General features: G+C 38.1%; 1 long non-coding RNA gene across 2 annotated transcripts; it reads left to right on the forward strand.

The window, feature by feature from the left end:
* On the forward strand, window positions 1–6,193 carry LOC129149023 (uncharacterized). 2 transcript variants are annotated; one of them, XR_008556003.1, is made up of 3 exons: window positions 1–168; window positions 1,215–1,339; window positions 5,824–6,193. It is a non-coding gene; the product is annotated as an uncharacterized LOC129149023 (long non-coding RNA). The 2 variants fall into 2 exon arrangements; XR_008556002.1 differs by having other exon boundaries at window positions 1–158.
* Window positions 6,194–20,350: the final 14,157 nt, after the last annotated feature.

Here is a 20,350-nt window from a genome sequence, read left to right on the forward strand (position 1 = left end):
TCGGTGGACCTTCGGCGCCGGGGCCGAACCCTCGCCGTCCCACGTCCTTGGGGACCAACGGGGCGGGCGCGTCTGGACGGCGAGAAGCCCGGCCGGGGCCTCTCCAGCCCCGGGATCCTGACGGGAGCGACGGAGGGAGGAGCGGCGTCCTGCGGGCTGTGCGGCAAAGTCCGGGGCTCCGGGGAGGGTCCGGGGCGCGGGCCGGGCGACAGCGCCCGGGGGACGGGGGAGGAGAGGCCGAGGGAGGGAAGGAGAGGCGCTCCCCGCCCGCGCCGCGCTCGCAGGCCGAGCTGGGGCTCCCGGTTTAATTCGGGGCGGGGAGTGGGGGGGCGGGGGAGGGAGAAAAAACTGGAACAACTCCGAGTGTCCAAACCCGGGATAAAAAAAACCCTGGGGGCAACCCGATTCCTAGCAGTTTCATTTCACAAGAGCCGGGGACGACCTGCCCCCTGCGCCCCCAAAGCCGCTCACACAGCGCCGCCCGAGCCCGGGCTTCGCGGAGGCCGCCGGGGAGGGAGGGGAAGGGCGTGGAGACCCCCCGCCCGGCGGCCCCGCGGCCCCGACGCGCCCGTCCGTGCCCCGTCGGGCCGGTGTCCGGGTGCCCGCTCCCTAACCGCCCGTCCGCCGGGACGTCCCCCCCCGCTTTCGCCGTCCGCAAACCCGCAGTCGGCGCCCCATCACCGCGGGGCTCGGGCCGGGGGGTTCCCCCGCTCCCGGCCCTGAGGAAAACACTGGGAACTGGAGCGCCGACCTGTCCCCGGAGAACCCACGTCAAGCCTCCGCCACGTTCGTTAGCGCTCAGAAACCCCTACTTGGCACAAAGCTGCTGGGATGCGGCGGGGCCTCGCGGGCACAGAAAACCCCCAGAGGCTCCGGGGGCCTCGGGGTTTCTCCCGCGCACCGCGGGGCCTGACTTCCGGTCCCCCGGGGGCCCTGGGCCACACCCACACACAGCACTTCCGCCCCGCGGGCTCCCGCACTTCCGCCAGTCGCGTGGCTGAGGGCTACCTTGAGAGCTGGTTTCTGTGTCTTCCAGGAGGCTGATGGGCCCTTTACCTGTTCCCTTTATTTCTCTTTATTTTCATTTTCCTTTAATGTCTTCACTTTCTGAAACATGCGAGGCGGGCAGGGGGGAAGGGAGTGGAGGCCTAGGAGTTGGGAGTTAAGGCGCACCGAAGAGAAAATCTTTTTTTGTTTTCCCTTCTATTTTTCAGGTCACCTGCCTCTTTTTGAATTCCTTGCACAAGTTCCCATCAACAACTTAGTCCTTTTTTAAGGCTAGGCCGGTGTCTGAACTTAGTAGGCATGCAATAAATGTTAAAGGAACTACTGAATAAAGGTTTGCCTCTTTGGGCACACGATGCTTAGAGCTAGTGGGTAACCTTAAAAATTAGCTGACTTCTGACTTCTGGTGTTTTGCTGAAGTTAGTTGAGAGGTTAATAACCAAGTGGGTTTTACAGGCATTTTGATGTTTTTTTTTTTTTGGGGGGGGGGGGAACTCCCCAAAACTGGGAGGAAGTCAGTTTTGCTGAAAATGTTTTCTTGAGTTTTTTTTTTTTGTGTGTGTGGGGTAAAATGTTGTGATTTTTAAAATTTGGGGGTTTATCAGCTCCTCTGTGGCTTTTCTTTTCCATTTGCTTTCTTTTTAAAGTTTTACTTTCTGAGGCAAGGGGTCAAGGCCTTGTGAAGTTAACTTAATCTCTTGTAGCCAACTTGAGGCAGAAACTAAGATATCTCTTTTGCTTTCAAGCTATATTATAGTTAAACCCTTGCCAATCCTAATTCACTTGTTGTGTCATCTGCATCATTCAACTGTTCTTGTTCTTTGCAATAGCATTTGTTTTTAAATGCCATAAGAACTTTTTTTAACAAGGAGAGAAATTTTATAGGTGTGAAGTTGTGAGACTAGATTCAGTCAACATATATAAATGCATTTTCTACTGAGCACTAGTTGTATAACTCATAGCCTCGTCCCTAGAGCATTTAATATCCCACTTTTGTGGATTGTAGCAGTGAAAATATATAACCAATAAGGTAACAATCATGAAAATAATTTGAAAGGCTATAATTGCAAATCAAAGTTAAACTGTATTTATTAGCATCATTATGAAGAGGCATTAGAGGGATATAAATAAGATTCGTTCTTATCCTCTGGGAACTTACAATCTACTAGGGCATAAACGTAAACGTAAATTGATAGAAACAGCTACTAAGTAATATTCAGTGTCTGGCATATGGAAAACATTCAGCAAATAATTGTCTCACATATTAATTTGCAGCCATGCCATTCTTTTAACAGAAATATGATACTGATAAGAAATAAAGGAAGGATTAATTAGGAAAACTTTCATGGAGGGTATTAATTTGTCCTTAATGTGTCACATAAGAAGACTAGAATATGCAAGCTGTTTGTATTTGGGGGCTGGTTAAAGGTGGCATACAGAGAGAATGAGAAAGATGTTGGATGAGATGGAGTTTGGTGCTAATTTGTAGTAAACCTTAAAGACCAGAGGAGATTGTATTTGATAGCAGAGACTGATCTTCTATGCAGAGTTTGGCATGATTAAAATTGAGATTTATGTTTTAAATAATTCTAGCCAGCAACTGAGTATAATGAAAACTGAGGGAGAAAGAATAGGAAAAAAGATTTTGGTGCAGTTCTGGAATGGGCTATTACTAGAGAGTGGCTATAGACAGAGCCATCATTAGGACTTTTCTCCCCAATTATTATGCAATGGAAAGTACATTGAGATGATAAAGTCAGTGATAAGACTTGAATAGAATAAAGCCACAGGGGCAGTGAAATCAGTACTACCCCAAGTCTTCATTCTGGTGGTGGTAGGGAATATTGTGTAGACTGATGGTGAGTTGAGGTTAGTCATTTACCCATTATTTATATTGACCCATTATTCAGTAGCAGTAGTTCTGAACTAGGTATGATTTTGACACCCCCCTCCCCCCCATGGGACACATTTGGCAATGTTTGGTGACATTTTTAATTGTTAACAACTATGGGGCCACTACTGGCACCTAGTAAGTAGAGGCCAGGGAGATCGATCTATCTATCTATCTATCTATCTATCTATCTATCTATCTATCATCTATCTATCTATCTATCTATCTATCTATCTATCTATCTATCTATCTATCTATAGCTAAACATCTTATAATGCACAGGAGAGCCCTACCACCTCCCAAACAATAAATCTTCTGGTCCAAAAAAATGTCAGTAGTGCCCAGGTTGAGAAACATTCAGTTATGGATATGAAGCAAGAGCTCTAACTCTGGAGAGCTGACAATGAGACCCAGAACCTAACTTCCATTATAGTAACAATTTCAACTGAAGAAATGTTTTATTTGTTTAGTGAGTCAAATGTAGCTCTGAAAACGGCAGTGTCTCTTCCTAGCCCTGAGGCTTTAGAAACAGGACAATCAGAAGGATACCTACCTGCTTGGATTTTCTACTTTCAACAAAATGGAGTTAGAAATCTTCCTTAAGGATTTGTCATCTAAATATTATTTATTAAGTTAGTAAAATGTGCCTTTGGAGTTGCTTAGCAACTTATGGAAAGCTTGTTTTTTAGAAGTTCGTTTGTTTGTTTAAAGCTAGGGTAGGTTGCATATTATTAGCTACATTACATAAATCAACAAAGAAATGTACACTGAAAATGGAATAAGATGTTACAACACATTTTCTGCTCTCTGTGTCTGGCAATTAAAACACTCTAATTGGTAGAATTGCATCAAGTATTCGACAAACATTATGTATGAAGTTTCAACATAATATTGAGTATGTAAGAGAACCAAAGGAGAAAAATGAAGCAGGTTTGTCATAAAGTATGTGTTTATCTTAACCTTTCTTCTTAAAAAAAAAATCTTATCTACTAAGTACTTTTATCAGACACTAATTATCCTCTTTCTGAAAAGAATTTCTCCAACACCCTTCAGTGCTTGCACCCTTTAATCATATCTCATTACATCTACCTAATCCATATCTTTTTCACATTGCCAGGGCTCATTAACAGTTTTAAAAGCCAGTCTTGGACATTATTATTCTTTGTAACTGAGATGAAAATAATGCCAATAATATTTTATTTCTAAAATGTAATGGATCATTTAAAATTTGTTCTGAAGCCACTTCTTTAAATATTAATGAGAAATTAACTTTTAAACATGCATTAAGCTAGCAGGAATGCTGAGATGTGTCTGAAAACCCTGAAGCACCTTTTCAGAGGAGAAGTTATTTTTATAAGCTGTTTTAACAGTGGATCATGAGTCACTTTGAAGGGAACTGATCCTTGATTAACAGTTGGCTGATATTGTGATTCTACAGATGTGTGGAAGCAATACAGGTGCTACCTATGAACCAGGACAGATCTGAGCATTTTCTTTTCTGATTGAAAAGGGTAAGCTCTTGAATGGGCCTTCATTTTTGTGTATTACCCCATTTAATTGTAGATAAGACAAACCAAAGCCCCACTGAAATAATGAACTATAGACACTATGTTTCCTATACACTTAAAAGATTATAAATATGGCTACTACATTATTCCTTTTTATTTCTCATATTTAGAAAAAGAAACCCAGATCCAATTTGCAGTTATCTGACTAAAGTAGAGTCTCATGATAATGACATTTTAGGACTTGCAAGACAAATTCTATTTCTAAAAATATAACTACATAGGACTAACATGTTATTTTCAATAAATGGGAAGCTCCCTCCAACATTATAACTGAATTTGACTTTTTTTTTTTTAATGCTCATCAGAGGATATGTTTTTATTGATTCTAGAGAGAGGAAGTGAGAAAGAAACATCATTCACACCCCAACCTGGGATTGAACTCACAACCTAGGTTTAGGCCCTGACTGGGAATCAAACCCACAACCTTTTGGTGTACAAGATGATGCTCCAAACAACTGAGCCACTTGGCCAGGGCAAGATTCTTTCTTGAAAGTAATCTTTAAGAGTCTTAGGTAAAGCTTAATGGCCATTACTTATTTACTATGCACATACTATTAAGCTATATTTTAATAAACCAAAAGTAATTGTCCAAAAAACCCAGCTTTTAGACAAGTACCTCTAGCTATTTATTCAGCAGTAGTGGAAATGTAATAAAAGCTTTCATTCAACTTCGATTCCCCCCCTCCCCCCATTCATTCATTCTGACAAAAAAGCAATCCTCTCTTATTTGTTTAATAGGTATTTATTTTTTTCTTTGGAATATATATATTTTAGAATTTTATGTTTGCTCTGATTTCTCTCCATCAATAAGGTTCAGCTTATTGTTGACTATAGGAGATTGTTATTAAGCAGAATCAAATGAAACCATATGAGTTGGTGAGTTTGGTGTGCTGTGTCTTTTACTGATGCTAAGAATTGAATAGAGTAACTTAATTAGTTTTTTAGGATCTGTAAATTTTTTTTTTCAAAAATTACTCGACATTTTTTTCTTTTAAATTCTCTTAATTTATTTACTCATTTTTTGCAGAGGTTAACTTTGTTTATACTCAATTATACACGAGTATTCACGTGTGTTCTTTTTTGCTTTACTGAAATAGCTTAAGTATTCAAGTCCTACTAAATTTCTACAACACCAAAGTCAATGCTTACTTTCATGAAATTTTCCTAATTTTATTATCATTTAAATTATTTCTACTAATAAAAATAAAATTTGACAACAATTTACCAACTTACAAATACAGTACTAATATAATTTAAAACTTTTTGTCTTTATAACAATTCTTATCTTTTTCTTATTAAAATGTTTTGCTTTTTCTCTACTGATCATGTATTTCCTTATGTTTTTCACATTATTTTCAGAAGTTTTTCACTGGTCAGTACAATGACGGTTGATGGCATGATCATCCAACTTGCCTCAAAGAATTCATCGGTGTGCTGTTATCAAGCAGAAGTTTTCAAATATGAGTTCTCTAACTCAAGGAAAGTTGCTGGATCCAGGCAGAAAGACGTCTGGGAACTCCCTAAGTGTGCATGATTTGTTTTCTGAGAAAGTTGTTTCAGCATTTTTGTTTGTTTTTGGAATACTTCTCTCTACATTATCTTCCAGACTCTAAACTACTAGATAGTTCCTAAGTTCCTTCAGTTCTGTCCCATGTCAGAGTTCTTGGTCCGCTTCCCACCCTCTGGCTCCATGGATTAAAAATAAATAACAATAAAGTAACAAAAATCATTTGTTTCTGTTTGAATCATTCCTGTCTTGAAGCACCCTGATGGATTAATTAGCCTTAATATTGCATTTACTGTCTCCCACACACTTGTTTGTGGGAAAGTGCTCCTCTTGGCATTTGCCTGGTTAGGAAAAGGAACATTAGATGTTGCTCTTGAAGTGCATGGCACGATGGCAGCATAAAACTTGAACAAGCTTAGTTTTTCATTGATTGGGATACAACATGCCTACCACCATCTTTCCCTGACATTGTATGCCGGCTTTAATTTATTCTGGGCCACACCTCCTTCCAGAGCAACCGCTCTAGTTTAGTATCTAAACTAAACTAGATCGTGTTCAGTACCATTAAAAAGAGTACCTCTTGTAGGGGTAATTTTGAGAGCTTTACCCTAGCAAGCAAGATGTGTGTTAAGATGAATAATTGTATCCTGTGACTATACTGCATTTACCCTAAGTGAAAGAAAAGAAAACAGCTGCTATTATTTACCCTCACTTATTTCTCATAAATAGCCAGGATTTAATTTTTCCAATTCTTGTCATTGTTTTTGCTCTTAGAAATTATAATGAGAGGGGTATTGGCAATACATTTGAAATAAAGGGACTCAAGATGAGATTGTTAAACTTCAAAATCAGCACAAAATAAATCAGCACAGGGATATGTGAAGTTATCTCAAAGAACATATAAATTCATGTGTAGCAGGGTTTTGACATAATCCAATTGAAGTTATTGACATATCCATAGAAAAATTTTATCCATAAAAGCAGATAAAGGAAAGTCTGAAGAAATGTAGGCTAAGTCTATCCAAATATGCTTCAAAGATGAGGGAGTGGACTTAATTCCATTGGACTTTAATCCCAATGACAAGGCCATTACTTCTGTGGATGAATATTAGGCTATTTAAACCTGATGCTATTAAACATTCTATCCATAAAAATATCTTTATTTGGAATCTGTGTTTTTTAAGCAGTATTCTGATTATTATTTGGCTTCCCAAGTATCCCTGCTCCTAGAATATATACTAATCACATGAATTTTAAACATATTTATAATGGTAGTTACCTTTAGGTGAATAATTATTATATTCTAGGACTTCAGTGAAGTTCTTTTTCCCCCCCATTTAAGTTATTCATCATAACTGACTGATTCCTGGGTCAAAACATTATTGATTACCTTACATCTATCATTGATAGATCAATTTTTGGCATGTTAAGTCAGAGTATAAGGTTTCCACTATGAGGGACAGATTAGGATTATAATAAATTTGCTAAGGTCAACCCTTCCTGTGGCCTACAGAACAAATATCCTACCTAATAATAGACAAATATGCAAATTGACCATACCTTCACTATGCCCACGATTGGCCAGGAGGCGCGGGAGGGGGGGGGTTGGACTCAGGGTGGCCGATTGGGCCAGTGGGACGCTGAGCTTGCGTCGCCAGCAGCGGCTCGAGCTCAGCGTCTGCGCCATGGCTGTGCTGCGGCACAGAAGGGGCCTCTGGGGCAGCGAGCCCACGTCCCACCGCGGACCATCAAAAGCGGGGGAGCTGGGTGCCTGTCCGCTCCGGCACCAGGCCTTTCAGAAGCCTCCGCCGCACCTGAGGCTTCTGAAAGGCCTGGTGCACCAGCGGACAGGCACCCAGCTCCCTTGTGATCGAAAGCGGGGAGCTGTGTGTCTGCTCTGGCACCAGCGGACCCCCTGCCATCAAAAGCGGGGAGCAGGCTGCTAGCAGTGTCCGCAGAGCGTGCTAGGTTTTGTGGGACAGCGGATATGGCCTGGATGGCAGGTTAGGCCTAGGGGACCCTACACGTGCATGATTTAATCATGCACTGGGCCTCTAGTAGAACTATATAATTCTAGTGTAGAGTAGTTGAAGTAAATTACCATTGCTCAAACAAGAACTTTTAGGTTTTGGATTCAGCACTTACTAGCTGTGAGATCATCTTAACTTTTGTAGACATCAGTTTCCTCTGTAAGATGCATATATTGTCAAAAATCCCTCATATGATTATTTTGAAATTAAATGAAATAATTCACATAAAGTGCTTAATAGCTCTATGTCCAGAGTATAGTAAGAAATGAATGGTAGCTGATGTATTGTACATTTATCACTAAGATTAATAATAATCTCTATATATAAAAGGCTAAGTGTCCCTCCAACCATCCGACCGGTAGCTATGATGCGCACTGACCACCAATTGCAGGAGTTACCATGATGCTGACTGGTCAGCACCATGGACTTGGTGCTGACAAACCAACACTCGGCTTCTCCCAAGTGGGACACAGGCCCCGCCACCACCCTGGAGCAACATCCCACCAAATCGCAGCCAATGCTGCTGAGACCCCATGGTGAAAAATGTGGCCCACAGCCCAGCCCAGACCGGAAACAGTCACTGTGGGTGCTGGGTAATGACGTCACATAGTAATGCCCGGCTTCCTCTTCCTAGTGACCAGCCTCCTTGGAGTTTCTTCAGCCCAGGAACATGACTTGCTTTATAGCCAGGTGCAAACATTTTACAGTTTAACCAAAAATGTCTGTGAATAGTTTTCACATGCTTCATCTCATTTGATCCTCACAGAAGTCCTAGAATAAATAGGTAGATAGGAGACTTGGTAGAATCCTATTTTCTTTTAATTAGCCGGAAAACGAAGATTTAGAAAGTTTAGAAACTTGACCCGACTGAAAAGAAGTAAGAAATGGTGGAACTTGAAAATGACTTCAGGTTTTCTCACTGCGCAGAATATAGTCAAATGCTGCAGTTAAATATTTCACCCTTTGTTCTCTCTGTGTGATCTACAATAATAATCTGCTTCATGTTGATATTTACTGCTGTGTTGCTAACAATTACCTGAAAGAGAAGTTGGGGTGCTTCACTGGTCTGGAAAAAGTTTAGCTAAATCAGAAAGCAGGTCTAATTAAGCAAGTCTGTCTATATATATAAAGCTCTCGCTGGCGCCAATCGGATGCGTGTGTTTCCATCTGTCATGTTTGATCATGAATTTGGTTGACACTTCTATTATAGAGAAAGGGCGAATAGTGATATTAAAATATTTCTTCTAATTAATTTCTTTTCAATGTGCACAAATCCGTGCCCTGGGCCTCTAATATTATAATAATAAGATGACATAGATTCAGCATACGATTAGGAAATTAAGATTTTAATGGAACCAATTACAGAATGTTTGAAATCATATAGTTTCTAAAAACTATTCCTAGTATATTACTTAGATCCAGTACAATTACTGCCTTTGCCCTCCTCTGAAGTACCAACTTTTATTTTTGTCCCCTATAAATTCTTTATTATTCATAATATTTGAGGAATAAATTGATAAATGAATAATCTAGTTTTTCTCAAGTCTCAGTAGCTTAATACTACCATGATTTATTATTCCTTTATGTCACATTACGGTGTGGAGCAGGTAGAGAATGGGGTTGAGTCTTTGTTCCATTTAGTTCCACTCAGTCATTCAGGGACCCAAGAGTGGCTCTGCCATTTTCTAGTGTCCTGGAGTCCACCATTGTATACTCTGCAATAGGGTTGGGAGGGAAGGAAACTTGTTGAGGGTTCTGAAAGATATCTTATTTCATTGTTCAGAAGTCACATGGTCTAAGCTAATTGCAGGTGAGGTTTTGGAATGTTTTCATGTTTGGAAGGAAAAATAATGTATTGCTGAACATAGCATTATCTCTGCCTTACCAGTTATCCAAACACTTCCACCAACAAACTAAGTCAATCAACTAAAGATTGGCTGAGGAACTCCAGCCTAAAAAATTTATTTGCACATACTTTTATAGAAGTGTATATCTTATATTACAAAGACTTTGTCAACAGGGATTGGAGTCTAGGAAGGCTTTATACCACCTTTTGATATGTTTATGTTCTGTAAGAATTCTCTGGGTTACTTTTTGTGGAGCATTTACCTTATTTCATTTCTACTTAAAGCTTGTATATGTGAAAGAGATTATATTGTCAAATGAGCATTTTTCTTGCTTTTTTCATCTTGTGTCATTATCTCAACATTCTTTTATTATAGTTGTTATTGAGAACATACTTTCAGATTTAGCATGGAGATTAACTGTAAAATAAGTAAATAATGAATTCTTTTGTTAGAATGAAGTCTAAAAGTCAATGCTTTTAAGAGTTTTTTCTTTCTTATTGTTACCTGCTATTTCTAAATGACTACAATACTAAAAAAAAGACAGCAGATTGATAAATTTAGATTTAAGACATTTTTCTATAAAAAACTGCTGTGATGGTACATTTTATACACAGTGCATGCTTTGCTATAATAGTCCAAAACATGACTTTTTCTGAAGTTCCACTTTATTGATGAGAGTTGCTTATATTAAAATCCATTTAGTATATGAATTCCCAGGCACTCTCCAAAAGACAGATTTTTAATGTTTTCATGATCATGTTTATTCATCATGTTTAAGGAAATAGATTCAAATGTCCTGCTTATTTTACACTTTACCAACAAATTGCAAATGATAGCAATTAATACTCAATACTCACATAAATACCAATAATCTGTTGGAGACGGGGGCTGTGTGTAAAAACACTATGAATGTTTTTAATTCCATGCATAGTGCTGCCGCGGAGGCGGGAGAGGCTTCCGCCACCAATGCTGTGCTCGCCAGCTGTGAGCCTGGCTTCTGGCTGAGCGACGCTCCCCCTATAGGAGTGCACTGACCACCAGGGGACAGCTCCTGCATTGGGCATCTGCCCCCTGGTGGTCAGTGTGCGTCATAGCGACTGGTCCTTCTGCAGTTCGGTTGATTTGCATATTAACCTTTTATTACATAGGAGATATATATACACACACACACACACACACATATATATATATATATATATATATATATATATATTATTTATTGATTTCAGAGAGGAAGGGAGAGGGATAGAGAGATAGAAACATCAATGATGAGAAAGAATCATTGATCAGCTGCCTCTGGCACGACCCCCACTGGGGATCAAGCCTGCAACCCAGGCATGTGCCCTTGCCTCTAATGGAACCTGGGACCATTCAGTCCGCAGGCCGACACTTTATCCACTGAGCCAAACTGGCTAGGGCTCTCTCCCTATTTTTAGAAAATATAATTTTATTGATTTCAGAGAGGAAGGAAGAGGGGAGAGAGAGAGAAACATCAGTGACGAGAGGGAATCTTTGATTGGCTGCCTCCCACATGCTCCACAACCTGGGCATGTGCCCCAACCTGAAATTAAACCATGACCTCCTGGTTCATAGGTCCACACTCAACCAATGAGCCATGCTGGCTGGCATGACCAACATTTTTTAGATGATTATATATTCATGTGCATACTACTGTTTTTAGTAATTATAACACTATTTAATAATTTTCACATAAAATATTTGTTGTATTCCAAGTGCTTTTTTAGTTCATTCTATAATTTCTCATATAATTACCTGTTTGCAAATTAAAAGAGGTTATAGAATTTAAAATAACATCATAAATTTTGTTTCCATGCTAGCCTAACCAACTCTAGCGTTTATTAAATAAATATCTAGAAAAATGAATATCCATAAATACATTAATATTTAATTGCAAATGAATATTATTTAATTGAACAATTCTGTAAGACAAAATGTTTGCAAATATGCATTTTTAAAGTGGAAAATGGCTGAAACCGGTTTGGCTTAGTGGATGGAGCTTCGGCCTGCGGACTGAAAGGTCCCAGGTTCGATTCTGGTCAAGGGCATGTACCTTGGTTGCGGGCACGTCCCCAGTCGGGGGTGTGCAGGAGGCAGCTGATCGATGTTTCTCTCTCATCAATGTTTCTAACTCTCTATCCCTTTCCCTTCCTCTCTGTAAAAAATCAGTAAAATATATTTTAAAAAATAAAGTGGAAAATGGCATTTTTACTATTTTATTAAGTAGAAATAAATTATTAAGTGTGTAGTCATATAAAAATATGATTAAATATTTTAGGTGTTTTCTATTATATGCTCAGTTATATTGCATTATCTATCTTTGTATATAGCTTTTCATTAATTATATTATTTAGGTTATACAATTAATTTTCTTTATATTTAAAAATAATTATTGATGAAGATTAGGAAGCATTTAATGAGAAAATAATTTGAGTTATTTTAACCTTTACACAAGCATTCTAAAACTTTCATTTCATTTACTCTAGTGAATGTGAACTTCTAGAAATATTTCTAAGTTTTCAGTTTACTTGGACATACAAGTTACTGAGTATTCATATTAGAAATTATTACCTTGAGTGCTGCATATTCTTTATGAGATTTTTGTATACTATATTAAGTGTTAAAAGAGTTCAAATGGTCTAGAGTTTAAATTACTTTGTTTCCTTTGTCTAATAACTTAAATTGTTATTACAAATTCTTCATTTGTATCAACTAAGCTTTTAGTTTAGTTGTAGAACATAGGCATTTTAGCTTAAGGTTTTATACATATTTGACAAAAATAATTTTAGTCTTATAGTAGTTAAGCAGAAATTGTTTAGCCTTTGCAGTTGTAACATAAATGCTAATTATAATTCATTGGTAAATCATTTAAAATTTTATGTAAGTTGACTTCAAGACATTTTCTTCCAAAACATTTCCCCATGTTTCCTGCATGGTGGATTTTGAGTTTAGCATCTGACATGTTTTCTCAACTACTGGTTTATAATGAAAACATGTAGGTACTCGAGGGAATGTGTTAAAAGCAAAATTTCTATGATCATTGAAAGGTAAATGACAGTGCTGAGATTGTCACATCTGGATTAGAAATGTTTCATCTGTTTATCCATCTGAACAAACACAAATAAGATAATTAGGATCCTAACAATGCATATTTTTAAAAACAACCTATGGCTTTGATTAGGTCAGAACCCATTTAAAAATTTTTTTTTCTTTGTTCCCACAAATGAGTAAAAATGAATTAGTCAAATACCTTTGAGTAAATCTATTATTTCATATTTTGAAATTTAAAGATTAAATTTATTCTTGGCTTTCAAACAATCATATATGTTATATACTTATATATTTATATACATAAACACACATGCATGTACACATATATAATCATGTAATTTTGTATGCCTAATTATTCAGCAAAATTTACCTCATTACATTTTATTCTTATTAGAATAATGGTAATATATTTGAGAATTGCTATCCTATCACCATGATAAATCAGTCACAACCAAAGTGAAATGAATTCCTTGATCTTTCACACTTCTTTATATTTAAAACTAGAGGCCCAGTGCATGAAATTCATGCACAGGTAGGGTCTCTATGCCTGGCCAGCGAACAGGGCAGATCTGTGAGGCGACCTGCAAGATGATCTGGGCCCCTGCTCGCACCCGCCTTGGCTGGCCTGGCACTGCCCGCTCGTGGGCCCCACCTCTTGCTGCCGCCACTGGTCACCTCCCTTTGTGGGGTGACTGGTGGGGTGATTGGGAGCCCCTGATTGCACCAGCACTGGCTGGTCTGGCACCGCCCACTCGCTGGCTCTGTCCCCTGCCACCACCACAGGTCAGGGCCTGCAAGCTGGGGGCAGCTCCTGCATTGATTGTCTGCCCCCTGGCGGTCAGTGCACATCATAGCCACTGGTCGTTCTGCCCATCATTCCACCCTTCGGTCGATTTGCATATTAGGGTTTTATTATATAGATAAGTTTCAACATTATAGTAAACTGTTAATTGACTTGTAAATTTAGCTTTGCTTATAGATGAGTAAAATTACAGGAGAAAATGTAATGTACACTAATATTTTATAGTAGTTTTAACTCTTAAAACTATTTTGATATCCTGAAGACAGGAGCTTTAGTATAATCATACTTTCTTGCTGAGTTGAAAACATCTTTAATTTCTAGTCACATAGCTTACTAATAAATTAATATAATCATACTCTGTTGTTCAGTTAGTATTAAAGTAGTTGTTTAATTAAACATGCCCTTTTTTTACAATGTAGTGTTTCAGAAATGCTAGTTCAAAAGATAGGATAAAGGTTTACATCAAACATTTCAATCTGACAAGTAAATTACATTTCTTCCACCATAAAGAGGTAAGCAGAAAACAGTAGCAGTGATGAAAAGACATATAATATTCATCAGTCTACAAAATACAAGCTTTTCCCCTTGCAAGATTAAGACAGTCAGTCTCTAAAACCATTAAAATAAGGATTTGTTTTGACTTTTAGCATTTTAAATACTATATTAAAATTGTCATCCCTCTTATTAGTCAACTCAGAGGGTAAAAAAATAACATCATGGGCTTAATATGAAAATCTGGATAAGATAAAATCTATAGGCCATTGTACATATATGAAAAATTATATCTCAGTAAATTCCAATTCAAGAGTAAAACATATAAAATGTCTCCCATTTGCCAAAGCAAAATTAAGATTCTATACACTTTTATTGTTTATATTTTGTTAAGTAAGATTTGTTGTAATTTCTCCTTTTCTTATTATAGCAATGACTATTGCATGTACTACAGTAAAAGACATTCTCCTAACATTTTAGTTAAACCTATGCAGTAAAAAACACACAATAAAATTATATATGTAAAGTAAAACATTTATTTTTATTTTTTTTAAATTTCTTTATTGATTAAGGTACTACATATGTGTCCTTATCCCCCCATTACCCCCCAACCCCCCCACTTACGCTCTCACCCCCCTGTTGTCTGTGTCCATTGGTTAGGCTTATATGCATGCATACAAGTCCTTTGGTTGATCTCTCCCCCTAACCCCACCCAAGTTTGTATAATTTTCTACAGTTCTGTGGAACTAGAAGACAGGTTTTATATTTTGGCTATATTTGGTATAACTAAAGTACTACAATATTTGTTTTTGAGAAAACATTTCTGGTTTTGATTTTCTCATTGCAGTTAAAACATGAAAAAACGAAAAGATGACTAATTGTTCAGCATGAACTTGTAGTTCATCAGAACAAGACAAATGGATTGTAGTACGTCATAAAACATAAACAATCTAATTTTCTATTATTTACTTGAAGTTCAGCTATCATGAGCTTGTTAAATGTTTTCAAAATTACTGAAATATTGCCTCTTTATTTTATGAATTTCAAGGTAACTATGGATGTCCTCTCAAAATGTATGCACACAAGTTGAATAATTATAAAGGCAGTGTTTATTAAAATATATTTCATTTTCAAAATTGAAAATTTTATCAGCTGCTAAAGTGTGTATACATTTTTGTGGGGACACCCTGTATAAACATCTATTTCCTTAGTACACCTTTCTGTTAGTTTTAAAAATTATTATGATAGGAAGATTGATATTATCTAATATTTATTGAGTGATTATTATGCACAAGACACTCTATAAGTTTACTGTTTGGATTAATTTAGTCACCTCTTCATTTATTCACACACATTGTTATGCTCATAATATACTTACATTATTGAGTAGATTAAAATTATATATGAAAGATACATATATTATGTACCAGTCTTTTTATAATTAAGTTAATGAAAGGGGATGGTAAAGTATGGTTAAACCAGTGTGGTATTATTTTATTTTGGCAGTTATATTTTTTTCTCTCCTCAGTGAACCACAAAGAAAGAAGATGGGTATGATTTTTTACAGGGGTGAAATAGGTTGTCTGTCAGTTGGGTTTAGGCGACAGTCTGTCTGCAGGCCGTAAGATGATCTGGAGAGCAGTGGAGGAAAACAGGCAGGATTCCTGGCTTGCAAGAATAGATATTGATCTACCTTAGCCACCTAAACAATGCCTCACCTGTTAGCCTTGTCCATACCTTATTTTACGCAGTCTAATGCTTGTTTTGTTTGACTTTTCTTTTATTTCTCTGGATCTGAGCTTTGATACACTTTGGGGAGTACATAAACACAGTGTTGTACTTGAACATCACCATACTTCGAGTCCTCTGGTGGTTTAGGACCACCCCTCCCTCTTGAATAGCTCTGTTATTGAAAATTATGAACCAGAGCAAAATTACTAGGCTTCATACAGAAGCGGTTGATCCAGCCTAGTGTCCAATAACACTGAATGTGAGATGCTACTAATTACTGCCCTATGGACCTCGTTTAAAATTTCTTAAATTTCAACTTGTAAAAGGCATTATTATTATTAAGTTTTTTGTTTTTTTATTCCCCAGCAGATAGCTGAAAGATAAGTTACTACAGTCTTTAGAATTCTATCCACTTATCTTGGAGCACAACTATGTAACCTATATACTGCCTCAGGCACTAATGAAATACTAAAGTACATTCAGCTTCCCAGTAAACTATAATATAAATATTTACCAGCACTTATTATTAGTTTGCCATTTCCTGCTGACAGCTATTCCAACTTTGCCAGCAGGCACTGGGTCTCAAAATTGTATTATGTTTTGAACAAATAGCAACAAACAAAAATTCTCATAAAATAAATGAACAAGAGTTCCTGGGAGAAAAAAACCTCTTCCAATGTTAAATGAATATTTCTTTCAAATTCTGACACGTAATATTATTTAATTTGCATATAGCACATTTCACTTTTACTAGAAAACAATTAAGTTAATGAGGAACTAAATAATGTGCACTCAGGGATAATTTAACATTACTGTTTTGTTTATTTTGAGTTTAACTTTTTGCTGTTCCTAAGGAGCCTGATGCTAATATTTATATTGATAATGGAGGACTCTGGTTTTCAAATGAAACAGTTTAAAGACTAGCAGAGCCCTAGCTGGTTTGGCTTGGTGGATAGAGCATCTGACTGCAGACTGAAGGGTCCCAGGTTTGATTCTGGTCAAGGGACATGCCCGGGTTGCAGGCTCGATCCCCAGTAGGGGGCGTGCAGAAGGCAGCTCATCAATGATTCTCTCTCATCATTGACATTTCTATCTCTCTCTCCCTCTCTGAAATTAATTAAAAAAAAAGACTAGCAGAGAACAAAAACAACATTTTTAAAATCACAAAATGAAAATGTTCATATAAAACTTTGTGTGTTTTCTGTGCTATCAAGAAATAAAAAAATTCATCTGGAATAAAAAAAGATCCCAAATAGCTGTAGCAATCCTGAGAAAGAAGAACAAAGTAGGAGGGATCTCAATACCAGATATCAAGCTGTATTACAAAGCCACTGTTCTCAAAACTGCCTGGTACTGGCACAAGACAGACGTATAGACCAATGGAACAGAACAGAGAACCCAGAAATTGACCCAAACCACTATGCTCAATTAATATTTGACAAAGGAGGCAAGAACATACAATGGAGTCAAGACAATCTCTTCAATAAATGGTGTTGGGAAAAATTGGACAGATGCATGCAAAAAAATGAAACTAGATCACCAACTTACACCATACACAAAAATAAACTCAAAAAGGATAAAGGACTTAAACATAAGATGGGAAACCATAAAAATATTAGATAAATCCACAGGCAGCAAAATCTCAGACATATGCCGAAGCAATATCTTCACCGATACAGCTCCTAGGGCAATGGAAACTAAAGAGAAAATAACAAATGGGACTACATCAAAATAAAAAGCTTCTGCCCAGCAAAGGAAACCATCAACAACACAACAAGAAAGCCCACTGCATGGGAGAACATATTTGCCAATGTTATCTTCGGTAATGGTTTAATCTCCAACATTTACAGGGAACTCATACAACTTAACAAAAGGAAGATAAACAACCCAATAAAAAAATGGGCAATGGACCTAACTAGATACTTTTTGAAAGAGGACATAAAGAAGGCCATGAGACATATGAAAACATGCTCAAAGTCACTAATCATCTGAGAGATGCAAATCAAAACAACAATTTGATACCATCTCACACCTGTCAGAATGGCTATCATCAACAAATCAACAAAGGACAAATGCTGGTGAGGATGCAGAGAAAAAGGAACCCTTGTGCACTGCTGGTGGGAATGCAGACTGGTGCAGCCACTGTGGAGAACAGTATGGAGTTTCCTCAAAAAACTAAAAATGGTACTCCCATTTGACCCAGTGATCTCACTTCTAGGAATCTTTGATCTTATATCCTTCTCCAACCTATTTCATGGTGTGAGCCTAGAAACTCTCTCTTCTCTTTCCTGCACCACATATATTTCCTTTGATTTTAGATGCTTCATATCAACACACACATATGCTGCTATTTCTTGCATTTTTCTAAAAAACTCGCTTTTACTAGACTTTCCCTTCTGGCTCATTCCCTTTACAACTTTTCCTTTTCTCTCATTCCTTTTATTATTTTTTAAAAATCCTCACCTGAGGATATTTTTTCCATTGATTTTACAGAGAGGGTAGAAGGGAGGGAGAAGGAGGGGGGAGAGAGAGATAGAGAGAGACATCGACATGAGAGAGACACATCAAATGATTGCATCCTGCACACACCCCAACTGGGTCCAGGGCTCTCATTACTTTTAAAACAAAACTTTTTAAAAAATGAGTTTCTACATATTTCTCCCTCCTATTCTTTAATCCATTCCAAACAGACTTAACACTAGAACTCCACTTAAATTACTGTTACCAAAGTCATCCATAAATACCATGTTGCTAAATATAATGGTCAATTCTCAGGCTTTATCTTCCTTGAACTCTCATTAACATTTGACAAGATTGATTACTATCTCTTTAAAACACTTCCTTTATTTGGATCCCAGGACAACAATCTTAGTGTTGCTGTGTGCTTTGTTTGCTTTTTATCCTACCTTTGGATTTTCCATCTCAGATTCTTTATTTCCTTCAATTCCCCTGACTTCTAAAGGTTGCAGTGCCACTAGGCTTAGTACTCATATAAATTCTCTTTTCTATATTTAATAATTACTTTGTTGAACTCATCTACTCTCTAGGCTTTAACTGCCATTGATATACTGATATAAAATGCATATGCAAATATATGTTATATAAAAATATGTAATACTAGAGGCCTGGTGCATGAAAATTGTGCATGGGGGGTGTGTCCCTCAGACTGGCCTGTACCCTCTCCAATCTGGGACCCCTTGGGGGATGTCAGACATCCCTCTCCCAATCCAGGATGATTGGTTCCTAACCACTCACCTGCCTGCCTGCCTAATGCCCCCAATGGCCCTCCCCTGCAGGCCTGATCTCGCCCCCAACTGCCTCGGCCTCCACCACCATGGCTTTGTCTGGAAGATGGCCAGTTGACCTGGTCTAATTAGCATATTAACATTTTATTAGTATAGATAATATCTTATCTAATAAAGAGGGAATATGCTAATTGACTGCCATGCCCTCAAAGATGGCGGCACCCATAAGATGGCAGTGCCCAGTCCCCTAAGCCCCCCAGACGCCCAGGGCCGGCCTAAGGTGCAGGCAAGCCTCGGATGTCAGCTGCCCAGCCGCCCAGGGCCACCCAAGGCTCAGGTAACCAGGGCCGGCCGAGGCTTGCACTGCTGGCAGTGGCAGCAGCAGTGTGATGGGGTGTTGCCTTCCCCTGATCGCCAGGTCGCCTCCTGCTCCTGAGGGCTCCCAGACTGTGAGAGGGGGCAGGCCAGGCTGAGGAACCCTACCCCTCCAGTGCATGAATTTTCATGCACCAGGTCTCTAGTATTACATAAAATACAATAGATAAACCCATACACATATGATATAAAAATATATGAATATAAGTGATCAGTTTATATTTATTTTGTGAATTCCATTTTTTTTTACAGCTACCTGCAAGGTATCTCCACATGGCTAGCAAATAGACATCTTAAGTTCAACATGTTCAAAAGTAACCTTTGATATTCTCCCACAACCTACTCTTCATCTAGTCTTTTCCCTTTCAGAGAAAGGCAACTTTATTCTTATAATTACACAACCCAAAATTTCTTAGAACTGTTTTTGACAGTTACTTTTCATTAACATACAACATCCAATTTGTCAGTAATTTATGTTGGTGCTGTTTTCAAAATATATCCAAACTTCATCCACTCCTTGCTACCCAGACTACACTATCAGAAGTTCCAACCCTTCCTCCATGATTTCTATGACTCTTCCCTGCTTTATTTTTCTCTTTAGCATTTAACTAACATATATAACATACCTACCTTATATTTTTTCATTTATCTTGTTTATTGTTGGTCTTTCCCAGTATAATGCAAGCTCCATGGTGTCAGGAATTTTGTCTTTTTCATCTTATTTTGTCTATGACAAATCTCCAGTGCTTGTAACATGGCCTAAGATAAGTTAAGTATCTCTTCAATGA

This window comes from Eptesicus fuscus, chromosome 5, assembly GCF_027574615.1.
Source record: "Eptesicus fuscus isolate TK198812 chromosome 5, DD_ASM_mEF_20220401, whole genome shotgun sequence".
NCBI classification, from domain to species: Eukaryota; Metazoa; Chordata; class Mammalia; order Chiroptera; family Vespertilionidae; genus Eptesicus; species Eptesicus fuscus.